This window comes from Rhinopithecus bieti, unplaced genomic scaffold (assembly GCF_001698545.2).
Source record: "Rhinopithecus bieti isolate Rb0 unplaced genomic scaffold, ASM169854v2 scaffold_83527, whole genome shotgun sequence".
Taxonomy (NCBI): domain Eukaryota; kingdom Metazoa; phylum Chordata; class Mammalia; order Primates; family Cercopithecidae; genus Rhinopithecus; species Rhinopithecus bieti.
Genome location: NW_016837625.1, coordinates 461,232 through 477,727, shown reverse-complemented (window position 1 = coordinate 477,727; position 16,496 = coordinate 461,232). Strand labels below are relative to the sequence as shown.

The following is a 16,496-nucleotide window of genomic DNA, read 5'->3' as shown; positions in this document are numbered from 1 at the left end:
AGTTGATTCTGTCAGAACAGTTTCTGCCTGGATATGACAATTGCCAGCCTGGAGCTGTGGAGGCCATCTGGGCAGAAAGGCTGTCTGGGAATGAAGTCAAAGAGATAGAAGAAGAGAAAAAGAGGCCGGTGTCTGTAGTCATGGTTTGAGCCCCCAAATCCAACTGTACCTGAAGTCCTGTCTGTTTCAGAAACAGAAGGCAATAAATTCAGCCTTTGCCTTAAGCCAGTCAAGCCAGTCTGAGGTACCTCTTTTTTTTAATCAACCAAATACTGGTTAATAAAAATCCCTGCTCAAAAGCTCCTGACAGCTCCTCTGTGCCTGCAGGGAGAGGCCAGCACCCTGGGCTCTGGGTCTCACTTGCCTTCCTTTTTGTCCTGAACTCTGGCCCTCATCCCTCCCAGACAGGTATCACCCAAGACTGCTGTTTCCCAAACACACCATGGGGACTCGACATACAGTTTCTACCCAAACTCTCCTCCACTCCCCACTTGACCGGTGCCTGCTGACTAGAGCTTGCCTCCTCCGGGAAGCCTCCCCACGCTTCCTCCATTCTGTCAGTGGCATCTACCTCCATCACTCTGCTTATTTCCCCAGAGTGAAATTCACTTTGTTTTTCTTTTTCATCTTCAAAAAACTTTGTCTCACTGTATCATTTAAGAAATGAACATCCTGGACTGACTTGGGATTTGACAAATTCAAACTTGGTTTTAACACACCATGTGCATTTCCTGAACCCCAGGCGTACCAGCAGACACAGGGCTGAAAGACCTAGTGCCTACCCGTAGGGGCTTAGAGGCTGAACCAAACCATTTCCCATTTGGCTCAAGTCCATGGATGCAAAATGACCATTTTAAAATTTTAAATTCAAATTTATTTTACTTGGGGATAATCATCACTGATACTCATTAAGCCATTGCTAGGTCATCGACTATGGGCATGTCCATGTATGGTGTTATTTAATCCTCACTCTGGGAAATGTTATCCTCACTTACAGAGGAAGTCACTGAAGCTCAGAGAAGTAAAGGGAGCTGCCCAGGGGGTTACAGCAACTCTAGGGAGCTGACCCTATAATCTAGCCCTTGTTATCCTCCCTGGCCTTTCTCAACTATGTGTGAATACACTGGGACCAGCTTAGAAGTCTTTTTAACATTCACTGTGTCAACTCAGCACCAAGCTGGCTTCCCCTGGTTGCTCACAGGCAGGTGGCCGTCCACACCCACTTCTGTGTGGGGGCCTCTGGTGTCACACTTCACACTCCTGTTTTGTAGGCATCAGGTTTCAGATTTGCTGTTTGCTTCCGCTGCCACTACCGGTAGATCAGAGGCTGGGGAGGTGTTTCAACACATGACTGTTTTGAACACGGTGACTTCCCCATCTGTCCCTGCCATGCCATGGGTAGCATCCCAGCAGCCTCTCGACGGCCTGGCCAATGAGTGAGTCTCAAATTCTAAGTTCATGGGGGAAATGGTTTCCTGCACTCACTTAGAAGGGTGGTTTGTTCCAGCACCTGATCAGAACCTCTGGCTCATTCTCTGCAAAGTGGGCATGAGGCACCACCAGAGGCTGTGGAGTGGCCAGAATAAGGCAACATATGGAGGGTATGTGGCACACAGTAGGTGTTCACTAAGTGCTCATTCTCTCTTTTCCTTACAGCCTTGCTGCTGGGGCTACCTTTCACCTACATGTAGGCTTACTCGCCTCCACCCCCAGCACGGCCCAAGAACCAATTCTCTGAGTTCAGCCAGGACTTCCAAGAACCTAGCACAGCCAGGTCAGCCCCACTGGGTATGAGTCCTGAACCCGACCCTAGGCCCCTGCTCCCTCAGTTGCCACTCACCAGGCCACCTCCTCCATTGTTCCTAAAATCTAGCTCATCTGCCGCCTCCTCCAGGAAGCCTTCGGGGAACCCCTTCAGATAAAAACTCCATTGTCCCTCCTCTGGGCTCCCACAGGCCTCAGAGCTCACCCCCTTCTCAGCCCTGAATGCCCTGTGTAGTCATTTCCTCTTTTCTAGTCCCTTCTCCCACAGAGTACTGTGAACATCCCCAAGACAGAAATGATGTGTTGCTCACCACAGCCTGGGCCCTGCAGCTGGCCTGTCACAGGGCTGGCGACGACCGAATGAAAGGAAATGTCTAATGTTTTCTGAGCACTTGCTACATGCCGGGCACAGAGCCAGGGATGCCCACATGGAGAGGGCCTGCCTCACAGTGAAGACAGTAGGGAGGAAAGCAGAGGTAAGAGCTGAAGAGTCCAAATGCATAAATGAACGCTGCGATTCAGCCATTCCTGAAGCTAGTTACCCTCTAGACTTTGCAGTTCCAGGAGGCAACGAAACCCCTTTTCTGCTTATGCCTGATAGGTTCGGATTTTCTGTCACTTGCAACTAAGAGAGCCCTCACTGACCGACTGAAGCTCAGAGATGGCACCCAACACACCCCAGGTCACATTAGCTACGAAAGCAGCAGAACAGAAACTCCCACCAAAGTCTGGGCTTTTGTTTTGTTTTGTTTTGTTTGTTTGTTTGAGATAGTCTTGCTCTGTCTCCAAGGCTGGAGTGCAGTGGCATGACCTAGGTTCACTGCAACCTCCGCCTCCCAGGTTCAAGCAATTCTCCACCTCAGCCCCTCCAGTAGCTGGGATTACAGGCGCCCGCCACCATGCCCGGCTAATTTTTGTATTTTTAGTAGAGACGGGGTTTCACCATATTGGCCAGGCTGGTCTCGATCTCCTGACCTCAAGTGATCTGCCTGCCCTGGCCTCCCAAGGTCTGGGCTGTTAACCACAGCCTGACCACACCCCAGGCCCAGCTGATAACCACCTCGATGCTCCCACACACTGAGTACAGTTCAGATATCCACTCTGCCGGCGGGGTCCTCTCACCTCTTTCCCAGAAGCCACTGGAGTTACACTGGTTGGGATTTCTGGGCATTGGTTTGCAAGTCCCTCAGATGGGGCTAATGAGCTCACCCTTGCAAGCAGGTCAGAGGACAGCTCACACTGGCCTGACCCACAAGGGACTCAGGGAGTGAAGGCCACAGTGTGGACCCTCCAACCTTCCCTCAGCTGCCTGATGGCCTGCAGGTGTTTTTTAATAGCTGACATGTGTCCATTAAAATGAAATACAACCAGCCAGCCGCGGTGGCTCACGCCTGTAATCCCAGCACTTTGGGAGGCCGAGGTGGGTGGATCATGAGGTCAGGAGATCGAGACCATTCTGGCTAACACAGTAAAACTCCATCTCTACTAAAAATACAAAAAATTAGCCCTAGAGCGTGGTAGCGGGTGCCTGTAGTCCCAGCTACTCAGGAGGCTGAGGCAGGAGAATGGCGTGAACCCTGGAGGTGGAGCTTGCAGTGAGCCGAGATTGCGCCACTGCACTCCAGCCTGGGCGACAGAGTGAGACTCCGTCTCAAAAAATAAATAAATAAGTAAATAAATTTAAAAAAATAAAATACAACCAACCGCTTACCCCTCCTTTTTGCCTATCTCCTTCCTCTGCCCTACTCGCCTTCACAGAACATGTCCCCACCATGACCTATCATGCATGCATTGCGTTAGTCATATATCGCTTAACTCCCCAACACCAAGAAGGGCAGGGATGGTTTATCTGGTTTATCACCTTTGTACTCTCAGAGACAAGACAGTGCTTGGTACACAGTAGGTACCCAATAAATGTTTGTCAAATGACTAAATTAACGAATGAATGATGTGCATGAAACTCTGCACAAAGTCATGGAGTGCTTAAAGGCTCCTGGTTACACCTGGCCATTTCACAGGTAAGGACACGAGGCCTCAGGATGGGCTCCCCTGAGGTCCCCAGGCAGGCAGCAGGGGCCCTGCTCTGCCCTGTGCCTCTGCTGGGCCTTGAACACAGGTGTGGGCAGCCATCTGGCCAGGCTCCCCAGCTTGCACCCTGGAGTCCAACAAAGGCAGGTTGCTGCTGGAGGTAGCTGAGCTGGAGGCCAGAGCCCTGGACTCAGCTGTAACCCCTGAGCCCGACCTCTTGGGGTTCTTGGGCCAACAGCCCCTGGTTCACTAGGGTCATCAAGCCTCCCCTAACCCAGCCTGAGGGGCACTGTGCCCTGGTAAATCTCTCAGTGAGATGGGAATCCGGAGTCACCTACGCCTACAGGGAGATTCCCCACTGAGGCCTGCTTCCCCATGTAAGCCTCACAACAGCCCCGGAAGGGAGGACTTTCACCGTGGGTTATATGGAAACCCAGGCCCAGAGATGTTGGGACATCTGTTCCATGTCACATGGCTGAGACACACTGGGGAGCTGGGATTTGAGACAGAGTGACTGACCCCTCAGGGCACTGAGCAGCCTTCTGTCTGCAGCGTGGGGCCAGGAGTGAAGGTGCCCATTACTTCTTTATCACTGGGCCTCACTTTTTCCATCTGCCACGGGTTGGGCTCCAGGCCTAAGGAAAGGGCTCTCCATCTTGCCTGCCCCCAAGAGCCAGGGCTGGGATGGGGGAGGCTTGGCTAACAGGAGTGAGAGCTCCCAGACTGCTCCCCGAGGCTGGGTCGGCAAAAGCTTCCTCTGACCCATCTGTAGAATTCCCCGATGACCCCAGTGAGCCAGGGGCTGTTGGCCCAAGGACCCCAAGAGGTCGGGCTCAGGAGTTACAGCTCAGAACCCAGAGACCATCCCCCAACACCCTCCCAGCCCCAGGGATCTGCAGATCCTCAAGGTTCTACTCTGGATCATTTCAGAAAGAAACTCAACTTGTCAGTGGGTCAAGGGTCTCCTGGGGGGACACACACTGGGGCACTGCCAGATGGGAAATGGCCCCAGGGAGCCTGGGGCAGGGAAGACTTGTGCAAGGCAGTGTCTCCTCAGCAAAGCTTGGGGAAGCCTTGTGTTCCCTCAGTCGTAAAACTCCATTTGCTCAAAGTTTATGCACCATGGGGTTGGGGGAGCAGCAGTGTGGGAAGGAAACACACCAACTATGCTCTAAGAGCCCTGGGCAACTGTGTGACTTCTGAGGGCCTCTGAGGACTTCTGACTGGTGTGTGACTTCTGAGGGCCTCAGTTTACTTGGCTGTAAACTGGGCATTGTCAAAAGTCCATCTTTCTCAGGATGGTTGTGAGGGCCCTAGGCAGAGACCCAACACTCCCAGCCATCCAGGTGGGCTGTGGGGCCCTGGTTCTCAGTCCTAACAGGGTCTGGAGCTGGTCTAATGCGCATGTGAGCTAAATAACTTCCCCTTGCTGCTGTGGGGAAACACCTGGTGTTCCTGGGCCCAGGGCGGGCCTGTGTGCATTCCTGGCAGTGAGAAATCGGTCACAGAATACACCTCTGAGAAACAGTGAAAACTCTGACGACAGCCCCCAAGACCCCCACCACAGCAGGCTGCCCTGACAGTCGCCAGCCCCTCACAGGTTTCTCAGGGCTGCCGAGGTCCCCTCCCCGGGCCAGGTGGGTGGTACTCACAGTCTCAAAGTGGAGGGGGCGGAGGTGTCCCTGGAACCCCAGCAGCTGGCCTGCCTCTGCGGCCCCAGGGGATGAGCTGTGGGTCCATCCCCACAGCAGGTCCTGACGTCTGACTTCCTCCCTGCTCAGTCGGCATCCAGGAAACCACACCCAGGGGAGAGGGTGCCAGGCACCCTGGGGCCCCCACCCACCTGCTCTCCAAAAGGCCCCCAGGCACTGCTGAGGGGGCTTCTTCCAGGTCTGGCAAGCCCAAATGGCTTCACTGGGCAAGCCCCAGTTAATAAATAATACAACCACCTCCCTGGCTAGTCTCTGGTGGCTGATTGTGTTTCAGGGCCACTTAAGTTCCAGGCAGGCTGGTTTGTTCAGAGTGCCAGGCCCCTGCTGGATCTCTGGCCACACGGGCACTGCACTCTCATGGAGGGCCAGCTGGAGCCGGCAGCACAAAGGCAGTGTGACGGGGTCCCTGGAGAGAGGGTGCCCTACTTACTTAGCTTGGGCCCAAAGGGTACCCAGGGTTGGTGCCAGGGTAGGGTGGCCAGCCTTGTCTCCCCATGGCCAGGCAGGTACCCCACATCCCCCATAGGGGTGCCATCTAGAGAGCCACCACCAGCCCATCCTGACATTCCCAGTGTCCAGGCCCAGGCCCCTCCTCCAGGAAGCCTCCTCCCCGCCAGGAGTACTCTGTCCCTGTCTGAATTCCCAGTGCGACCGCCGGCCAGTCTGTCTGTCTCCCTCTTTGGGTCTCAATTGTCATCTCTCATCTAAACAGTGGCCGGCCGCCACATCTCAACCGGCCTTCCCTGCCCCCAATGCCCCACCACTCCCTCTCCACAGTCTCATTTCCTCACAGCAGTCCGGGTGACGGTTTTAAAACAGAAAGCACAGTGATGTTACCCAGCCATGGCTCCCCCACCCCAGTCAACTTTCAAGGCCTCTCCAGGATCTGGCCCTGCCACCACGGTGACTGCTCCTCCCTCCCTCCCTCCCGACCCCTGCCGGCCTCCTCCTCCATGCTTCTCCTGCAGGTGCACACAGACCTCAGGGTCCTTACACTGGCTGCTCTCTCTGCCCGCTCTTCCCCAAGGTCCTTACAAACTCACTCCTCCCTGTCACTCTCAACACAAGGCCACCGCCGCAGACAGGCCTTTGTTTTCTTTTCAAACAGTCTTATTAAGATATAATTCACACACCATATAACTCGCCCATTTAAATTGCATAGTTCAATGATTTAATTAATAGTATATTCCCAGAGGGGTGTAACCATCACCACTATCTATGTTTAGAGCATTTTCATCACTCAAAAAGAACCCCTCCCCAGCCCTGGATCACCACAAACCTACCTCCTGTCTCTACAGATGTGCCTGTTCTGGACATTTCCTAGAAACGGGACCATACGCTTTGTGGTCTTTCGTGTCTGGCTTCTTTCACTTAGCATGATGTCCTCAAGGTTCACCTGTGCTGTAACATGTGCCAGAACTTCATTCCTTTTTATGGCTGAATAATACTCCACGCTATGGACAGACCACCTTGTGTTTATCTATTCGTCCACTGATCGCCACTGGGAGAGGCCTTTCTTGACCTCCCCAGGCCATGTGGCTCCCTCTCCCCTGATCACTCCATCATCCCTCCCAGTTTTATCTTCTTGGCACTGATCCTTGCCTGAAGGCATCTTCATTTGTTTATTTTCTTTTTATCGTTTCTCTCTCACCTGAACATCTATCTGCTCCAGAAGGCCCAAGTGTTCCCCTCACTCACTGCTGTATCCCCAGGGTCTAGCCTGCGTCAGCACCCAATAGGTGCTCAGCAAACTGCTTGCTGACCAGTGGAAGAAAGCCTCTTCCCATGCGCCAGAGTGGCTCATGCCCATGCCGCCTTGCTGTTGGGCTGTGAGCTCTTGGCAACAAGTGCTGCCCTGCGGTGCTTGCCAAGAAGAGCCTCATCCACAACTCCAGTGAGGAAACCAATAACGCAAAGCCTTGGACTCAGGTCCTCCTCTGTGCTGTGGGACAGTGCCCCTCACAGGGTGGGCGCTAGCTGGCTGGATGTGGGAACACATAGTTAGCACTTGGCACAGTGCCAGGCACAGAGTAGGTCTTCACCCCCTGCACAAAGACTCAATGCAGGGAGAGGGGGCGGCAGCCACCAGCAGAGATGGAAACTGAGGAGAGGGAGGTGAGGCTGGCAGGGCTGAGGCAATGGTGAGGCCCATGAGTGAAAGGGGAAAGCAGCCATGAGGGAATTTATGTGTGCTCCAGGCAGTGCCCGGAGCCAGAGAAGTGGCGGCTCTGCTCTGCTCTGCCCAGGACCTCCTGCCCATCCTAAACTCAGCTCTGGGCTCTTCCCGGAGATAGACGGCACAGGCCAGGGTGTGTCCAGAAGGTGTGGGTAAGTAGGAGGAGGTTGGTGACCCCTTCCTCAGCCTCAAGGAGTTCTGGTCTCTGCAGTCTGTCCAGAGGTGGGGAGCAGATGGGTCATGAGGCTCAGAGCGCAGGGCCAGGCCCCTTCAGTGTGTGGGTGGGTGGCAGCGGGCACCGTAGGAAGGATGGTGCCAGTTCCAAGTGGGAACAAATGTCCTTGCATCAGAGCTGCCTAGGCATGGCCCAGGCTGGGAGGTGGTGAGTGCTCTGTCCCAAGAGGAACACCCTCTGGCCCTCCTGCAGAGAGGCATCAGATGGCTAATTGTCCAGGAAGCTCCCTGGAAGCTCTCAAAGACTGGCTGCCAGCTGAGCTGCTCACGGCCCTCCTGCCCAGATGCAGCCACGGTGGGAAGGCAGATGGGGGCAGGGCCAGGGCAGCCAAGGCCACCCCACTCCTCACCAACCAGCACCCTGGGCCCCATGTGTTCCAGGCGAGCTGCCCTGGCCCATCAAGAGGCTCAAACGCCCCATTGGCTCTCAAGGCACAAAACGATCTTTCTTTTCCAATATAATGCCAGATGCAAAAGTGATCTTCCTGCCTGACCTGAGAGGGGCTGTGGATTTATCAGGGCACTGCCTTGTACCCAGAGCAAGGCCTTTGTCTGCCAGGGGCCCAGAGGTGAGTGCCCAGAGAAAGGCCTGCCAGGGAAGAAGCAGGGAGGTAAGGGGCGGGGAGCTTGTTAAAGGGTCTCATCCACCCTCCAGAACTACTGTATCCCCACATGTATCTCACAGGTGGGGAAACAAAGGCTCAGGGAGGCTGCCTGTTATACAAACAGCCAACGCCTCAGCAGCACCTACTGCAGCCAGGGCAGGCTTCCAGGCATCATCTCATGGAAGCTTCAGAACATCTCTAAAAGTGACTTTCAAGGTAGGAAGGGGCTGAACCCAATTTTGAACTCAGGTCGGCCTGACTTCTGAGCCTGTGTGCCTCCCACTTCATCATGCGCCCCAACCCCCATGCTGAGACTCAGAGGACAAGGAGTGGATGCCACAACCATGCACCCTGCTGGATGCCAAGCCAACAGAACCCAGTGGTGACCTGCCAAGAAGCCCGCTCAGCTGTCATGGCTCCCCCCGCACTCTACAGGTGAGGAAACAAGCCCAGAGAGGTTTAGCACTTGCCTGAGGGCTGCACATCTCACAACCTACCGTTGTGGGCTCTAAACCCTGGGGTGCCCAGCTCCCAAGTTGTTCTGTCCAGGATACAGCCTGCAGCCAGGATCATCCCTCTCAGAGTCCTCGGGCCAAAGTTCCAGAGACCCTTTTCCTGGCTCCTTAACTGCAATCACCAAACCCCTAGGCAGAGGGCCAGGGCTGGCAGGCCCACAGCTGCTCCACACACACCTCTCGCTTTTCCAGATGTGAATGGGACCCAGCCAGGGGCAATAGGCTCACTCGGAGGGGAATCTGAAGACGCAAGTGGAAAACTATGCGCTGTCCGATCACAACCCTCCAATCTGTCCCTGTGGCCGCCGGCAGCTCCGCCTCAGGCCACAGACCTGCTGACTCAGGGCTTCCCTGGCAGCCAAGGGGGCTGGGATCCGCAGAGGGCCTGCTCCTGGCTGGCTGGCTGGTTGGGGCGTGGCCTTAGTCCTTTCGGGGACTCTCAACAGAATGGGGTAGGGGTCAGGAGGGCAGAGTGCTTCTCTTGGAGCCCAAGGCCCATCCTCCCCAGCTAACCACAGGGATGCCTGGCACTTATGGGTGTTAAGAGTGGGTTTGGGGCAAACCCAGTGCCAATTATGGTGCCCACACCCACCCCGCCACTCTCCTCTCATTGGTGGTGAAGAGGCCACCTGCCAGTGCTCGTGACACCCCCGTGAAGCTACCTGCCCATCACCACTTGACAGCCACAAACCCTCCTGTAAGGCCCCGCCCCACAGCCCTGTCAGGTGGCCATGCCATCATCCCCACACTTCGTGGATGAGGAGACTGAGGCACAGAGAGGCCAGTATGTCAGCCTCTGTGAGGCGCTGCTGCTTCTCCTACAGACCATGTGGGCAAACGGCAGCCAAGAGGGAACGAGCGAATCACCCTTGGACAGGGCATGGCGGGTCTCCCAGTGCTGAACCCTCTGCATTCCGTCAACAAGCCCTGAGGTTTCCAAAGTGCCAATCCCTGGAAACCTTGGGACAGAACGGGACTCAGGAAAATACAGCTGTGGTCACAAGGAAAAGCACATGGAGCACTCACCGAAGTCCAGGACTCACCCACCACCTGGCCCAGCTCCCAAGTCACCCACCCAGGAGGTCTATCCTGGGGTCTGGGGCAGGGGCAGGCAGCCGCTGACTCAATCCAGGGCTGAACTCTGCCTCTCTCCTTTCCCACAGCCAGCCGGCATCCTCGTCCCAAGAGAACACTTCAGCCCTCACTGTCTGCCCTGCTCCCTCAAACCTGCCCAGGCCCAAGGCCTGCCATTGAGGCTGAGGCCCAGGGCCCCAGACACTCTCACCCAGCAGCAGAGACAACTATGGCCACTGTAATTATAGTTTCTTATTACAGTGAGAGTAAACTGCGTGGCTGGGTTTCCCCTTTCCCTTTGGCTGCCAGGAAACTTGGCAATTTTTGCACCAACAGAAGAACCTCAGGACCCTGTATATATCTGTTCTGTTCTATTTTTCTACCCTAGCTCATGACATCCTATTCTAAATTGTGCTTTTCCCACTCTGGATTCTTTTTTTTTAGAGATGAGGTCTTACTGTGTTGCTCAGGCTGGAGTGCAGTGGCTATTCACAGGCATGATCATCGCACACTACCCTTGAACTGGGCTCAAGCATTCCTCCTGCCTCAGCCTCCAGAGTAGCTGGGACTAGAGAAACGCACCACCATGCCTGGCTTGTGATGTTTTTTATTAATTATTTTATTTCAGGTATTTTCTGTAAGCTGTCACAAGTATTTGGGGACGGAAAGAAGAAAGGAAAGAAACAAGGAAAGAAGGATAAATAGAAGAAAGGCAAAAGGAAGGAAGGAAGGAAGGAAGGAAGGAAGGAAGGAAGGAAGGAAGGAAGGAAGGAATGTTTATAAAGTTTATACACAGATAGGGCAGAAAGAGGGACAATCTTTCNCTGGATTCTTTTTTTTTAGAGATGAGGTCTTACTGTGTTGCTCAGGCTGGAGTGCAGTGGCTATTCACAGGCATGATCATCGCACACTACCCTTGAACTGGGCTCAAGCATTCCTCCTGCCTCAGCCTCCAGAGTAGCTGGGACTAGAGAAACGCACCACCATGCCTGGCTTGTGATGTTTTTTATTAATTATTTTATTTCAGGTATTTTCTGTAAGCTGTCACAAGTATTTGGGGACGGAAAGAAGAAAGGAAAGAAACAAGGAAAGAAGGATAAATAGAAGAAAGGCAAAAGGAAGGAAGGAAGGAAGGAAGGAAGGAAGGAAGGAAGGAAGGAAGGAAGGAAGGAATGTTTATAAAGTTTATACACCAGATAGGGCAGAAAGAGGGACAATCTTTCAATCCCGTACCTGTTGCAAGTCCACCCTTTTAAATAAAAAAATACGCCCTTAGGTGGTATCCAAGTACAAACACATCTTCCAAATAGGTGGCTGCCTCTAAGCCCTTCCATATACAAATTCTAGCCCTATGTAGTTCCCCTTTACAGATGAGGAGACCCCAGCCTTGCCTAAGATCACATGGGACCTGGCTTCCTGAGCCCCTGTCTCCTTCCTTCTGACAGCTGCAGAGGCTGGAACGATCACGGGTGGTGTCCCCTCCCCAGAGGGCCAAGGAGCTCTGCTCCACCCTTTCATTCCCATCATGCAGGCACCATTCCAGACACCCCCACCGCCCCCAACAGCTGTCCAGCTGGGGAGAAAGCTCAACGGCAAGGGTCATCGTATCCAACACTGACTGCATGCTGGCGCCACGCCGGGCCCTGATCTTAGTATGTATTACCTCACTAAATCCTCACAACAATCCTGAAAGTATCTGCAGATGGAAAACTTTGACTAGAGAAGTGAAGCCACTTCATACCACTAACAATGCCAAAGCCAGCATTAAACCCGGGCAGCCTGGTGCCTGAGTCCGGGTTGAGCCCTCAGCCACTCAGTGACTGACATTTACAGTCACACGAAGGAATCACTACACCAAGCGCTGAAGGGACAAATGTGAGCCCCATTTCACTGGTGGGTAACAGGCTCAGAGAGGCTGTGGGGCAGGGCCAGGATCACACAGCTGTGCCCTGTGCCAGCATGTTATGTAACACACGCTGTACCTGCCCCTGGTGTTCCTTTCCTGAATGGGTGCTCTGGGTCCCAGGCAAATGCTGCACAACCCCTGGCCATGGTTCCACTCTCTTCCTCCCGCTTCACCAGAGACTGAAAGTTGCTCCAGTTGCCTCCATCCCAGCTCCTTCCTGGACCCTGTACAGCCATGCAAACCGTCCAGCCCAACAGTCGACAGCCAGGCAGAGCAGCCACGCATGCATCCCGGTACCTGAGTGTCCTCACAGAGATGCAGTACTTCCACATAAGGCTCCACACGGCACTGCCATCCCCCTTCATGCCTGGCTCGGTGGAGGAGCGAGTGGCCGAGGGGCCCACCACCACTGCCCCACCACCCAGCGTCTCCTGGCCGGGGACCGGCTCTCTTCACAGATTCTCAGGTCCCTTCCTTCTTCATGGTGGGAAGAAGGAAGAAAAGCTCCCAAAGTCAGGGGAAAGGGGAGGCACCAGCTGCCACTGGCCCCTGCAGAGCTGAGCCACAGGCCCCACTATCTGCCAGCCAGCCTCTGTGCCCTGGTCCTGTCTAGTTGCTCCAGACCTTCCTGGCCAAGCGGCCCTCACACACTAGACCCTGTGGCTTCTGCACAACCTTGCGCCTGCCTCCTGCCAGGAGACAGTGGTGGCTGCAGGCCAGGGGAGCAGTGAGTCACTCAGGGCGGGATGGGTGAGGGGCGTCCGCCGGTGAGGAAAAGCTCAGCTGCCGGAGCCCAGGGGCTGGCCCTGCGTCCAGAGGCTGGTCTGGGATGGGAGAGGCGAGCTCAGAGAGAGGGAGGCGGGCGGGGAGGCGAGGGCGGGCCCACATCCTCCCCATTTCCCCAGAGGCCTAAACCCAACTCCCGCCCCGCAGCCCAAAGCCTGCAGCCCTGCCCACCAACCAGCTGGCCAAGATGAGGGTGGAGGAAGGGGCTGCTCTGCCACCTCACTCCCAGGGAAAGCCTGGGGTTGACACAAAGCAAAATAAAGACAAAATCAGGGCTGATCCTCTAGACAGTGGCTGACCCCGAGGGTCTCCAGCTGGTGGGTGAGACGGTTTCTAGCCCTGGCTGGGCCACTTCTTTGCTGTTTGATGCTGGGTGTGGTCAGCCCCCTCCGGCCTTAGTTTCACCTCAGGCTACTGTGGGCTCGTGGAGCCCTGGGAACTGGCCTAAGCCCTCCTCAGGCCCAGAACTAACTCACCCAGTTCTCCCAATGCCCTTATCAAGTGGATTTTATGATTCGTGTTGGTTTACATGTGAGGAAACTGAGACACAGATAAGGGGAAGTCACTTACCCTAGGTCACGGACCTAGGAATTGGTGGAGGTGGGATTTGAACCTTGGCAGTCTGGCTCTAAGAGCCCACGCTGGAGTCAGGGTGTAAGCTGGCTTCTCTCTGTAGGGATGGGGTGGGGTGGGATGAAGGGCTGGAGTCTCTGAGCAGCTGAGGGCCTTGGGGTCTGGGCCCAGGCTGGGTCTAGGGCATTTCCAGACTGAGGCCCCAGCTTGAGCCCCCACCCTGGTCCCCGCCAGCTGCTCCCAGGCCCAGCCCAGCCCAAGCAGCTGGGGCTTCCCAGGCAGGGCCCCCAGGGATAATGACTCACAGATTAAGGTCAACGCTCACAGATCTACTTTTCCCCACCTACGGCCCCCAGGAAGTCCCCCAGAAGGGCAGGTGCACCCAGCACCTGGCACCCAGCAGGGCCCTGGGCATCATGTAGAGTGGGCAGCAGAGCCTCCATTTCACCAGGGGGAAACTGAGGCTCAGAGAGGGCCATCACCTGTCGGCAGAAACAGGGAGGGTGGAGCCAGGGCTCCAAAGCCTCGCTCTGTCCCCAGGCCCCCTGCCCTGGCCTGTGCAGAATGGGAAATCTCTCGGATTCCAGCCGGATTCCCACACCAAGATTAGCAGCTGCATGCTTCTCTGTTCCCCGAGCCAGGAAAGAACTTTTCATCCCAAAGCAAGATAGGTTTCTACAAAGGCTGTGGCCTCCCTGGGGGACTCGGAAACCCAAATTCTTCTCCCTCCTTGTCATCAGAGGACGTTTCACAAGCCACCACAGCAGACCTCCACCTGCCACAGGGGCTCCTCCATAGCATGCAGCGGGATTGGCTGCCCAGCTGCCCAGCTTCTGCTTGAACACCCCCAGTGATGTGAAGCTCACTACCTTTCAAGGCTCCCCATTCCTTGTTTTTTCTTTAAGCTTCCCCATTCCATCAAGGAACCCCACTGACCTAAGGAAACTCTCCCTTGGACATTACTTCCCTATCACTTTTCATACTGGCCTCGGTTCCCTGTGCCACACAGACTAGGGCCTCCATTCAAATGTTTATCTGGCCTGTCCTCCTAGTAGGGGAAGTTTTCCCATTGTCTCTTGTGGGTGGAAGCAGCCTCTGCTTGCCCGCTGTATCACTACCCACTCATTCATACATTCACACATCCACACACCTTCCTCTCCAATGAATCATCCATAGATTCATTAATCCATTCACACATCCATCTATCTTCCTTCCTATCATCTATTCATTTATCCCCTCATCCACCCATCCATCCATCTGTTCCCTCACCTGCACATCCATCCATCCATCACTCCATTCACCCATCCATCCATCTATCCATCCACCCAACTATCCACCCACCCATCCACTCATCCACCCATCTGTCCATCCATCCACCCATCCATCCATCTGTCCATTCACCCATCCACATATCATATGTTGCTACATATCATTGTAAATTTGAATTCATTGCAAATGAGCCTTAATCCATCCAACCATCCACCCATCCACCCACCCATCCACCCACCCATCCATCCATCCACCCATCCATCCATCATCCATCCACCCATCCGTCTATCCATCCACACATCTATCCATCTATCTACCCCATCTGTCCATCCATCACCCATCCACCATTTGTCCATCCACCCATTCATCCACTCATTGAGGACATGTCACACTCTATCTGTCTTTGCCTTCTTCAAGGGCTCATCCTTGAGAACAGGGCACTCCTTACTCATCTTTGACTCCTTTGTCTCTACACAAGCTACTTCCTCTTGCAGAGCCTCAGTTTGTCCCTTTGCAAAATAAGAATAAAAATCTCTGCCCTCCTGGCCGTGATGAGGAATGAGGGATACTACAGAACTGTGTGACCCTGGGTATAACACTTAACCTCTCAACATCACTGTCTGCAGGACAGCATGGCCAGTCCATGAAGTGAGAGTTCATAATGGTTTCTGAAACAGAGAGTGCACTAGTAAATACCAGCTGTCACCTAAAACCCCCCTGGCACTGCCGGGCATATGTTAGGTGCTCAGTGCCAGTTGCCCTGTAGGACACAGGGAGCCCCAGCAAGAGCAGTGGAAGCGAGGGCAGGTCTGCATGGAAGCCTTCACCCCCTCAGCTATTCCATCTCCCCAGCCACAAGGCCAAAGCCAGGCTGTGCAGGGAACTGGCTGGCCCTCCAACCTCAGTCCAGTGACTCACACAGCCCACTGGGGATGAAGTCACTGCCGCCCAGGCAGAGGAAAGGACACATTTGTTCCCTGGGAGACTCTGATGCCATTGTGAACTTGGCCTTTGAGGGCAGGGCACAGCTCAGAGACTGTGTGCACTTGAGGAAGGCAGCAGGCATAGGGGGAGACAGTGTCGAAGGGGACCCCGCTTGGGGGAATGAGGACTGGAAAGGGTGCCCCCTGCTCTGGAAGCTGAGTGAGGGTCAATGAGCCCCTGTCTGGCCTCTAGGCCTCACTGAATGTGTGCCTTCTCCTCGCTTGTCGAGATGTAACTGTCTGTGGTCTTAGGGCCTTGAGACCCTCCAGCTTCTGCCTCTGGCTTAAGGGGCAAGCCACTGTTCCATACCTGTCTCATCCACAAAATGGGCACACTATACTCAACTCCTACCTGGAGAACTACAAGTGACAGTATGAGACCCCTCCTTGCTCACTGGGGATCCATGCAGCCTCTCCTATTCTACCCACTCCCCCATGCTGACTGTCACCCACGGGAAACCAGGGTGAGGTGGGCAAGGCCCTTTGACATCTTCCCTCTGCATTGAGCTTCCTGACACCCCCAAGTGGCCCCCACTCCATCACAACACCCCTGAGCCCTCTCAGATCTCCAGGCCTGTCCACCCTGGGCCAGGAAATCTGCACGCATTGGCCAGTTATTCTCCACATGCCCCAGTCTGCTCTGGGTCCAGGATCGCAGCTCCCAGGCTCCCACTGCCCCCTGGTTCCTGATGGGGTGGCCAGCAGTGGCCCTGGCAGGAGGTCAGGAGGTGGAGGAGAGAATTGTAGGTGAGGGTACTTGTTCCCTCAGCTCCGTCTTTGCTTCCTGTGCCCCTCGGCAGCCACAGTCCTGATGGGTGGCTGTTTGCACTCAGGTCTCTCTCTTTCTGGTTCATGAAACTGTTCTCTCCCC

The 16,496-nt window shown here is 54.8% G+C and overlaps 1 protein-coding gene and 1 long non-coding RNA gene across 4 annotated transcripts in view; one reads left to right on the top strand and one right to left on the bottom strand.

Annotated features, from left to right (window-relative positions):
• Positions 1-16,496, bottom strand: part of IQSEC1 (IQ motif and Sec7 domain ArfGEF 1) — a 176,658-nt gene that overhangs the window by 114,958 nt on the left and 45,204 nt on the right. The gene's annotated exons all lie outside the window — the stretch shown is intronic.
• Positions 1,147-2,473, top strand: LOC108524784 (uncharacterized). The gene is made up of 3 exons (XR_001884126.1): positions 1,147-1,436; positions 1,657-2,240; positions 2,366-2,473. It is a non-coding gene; the product is annotated as an uncharacterized LOC108524784 (long non-coding RNA).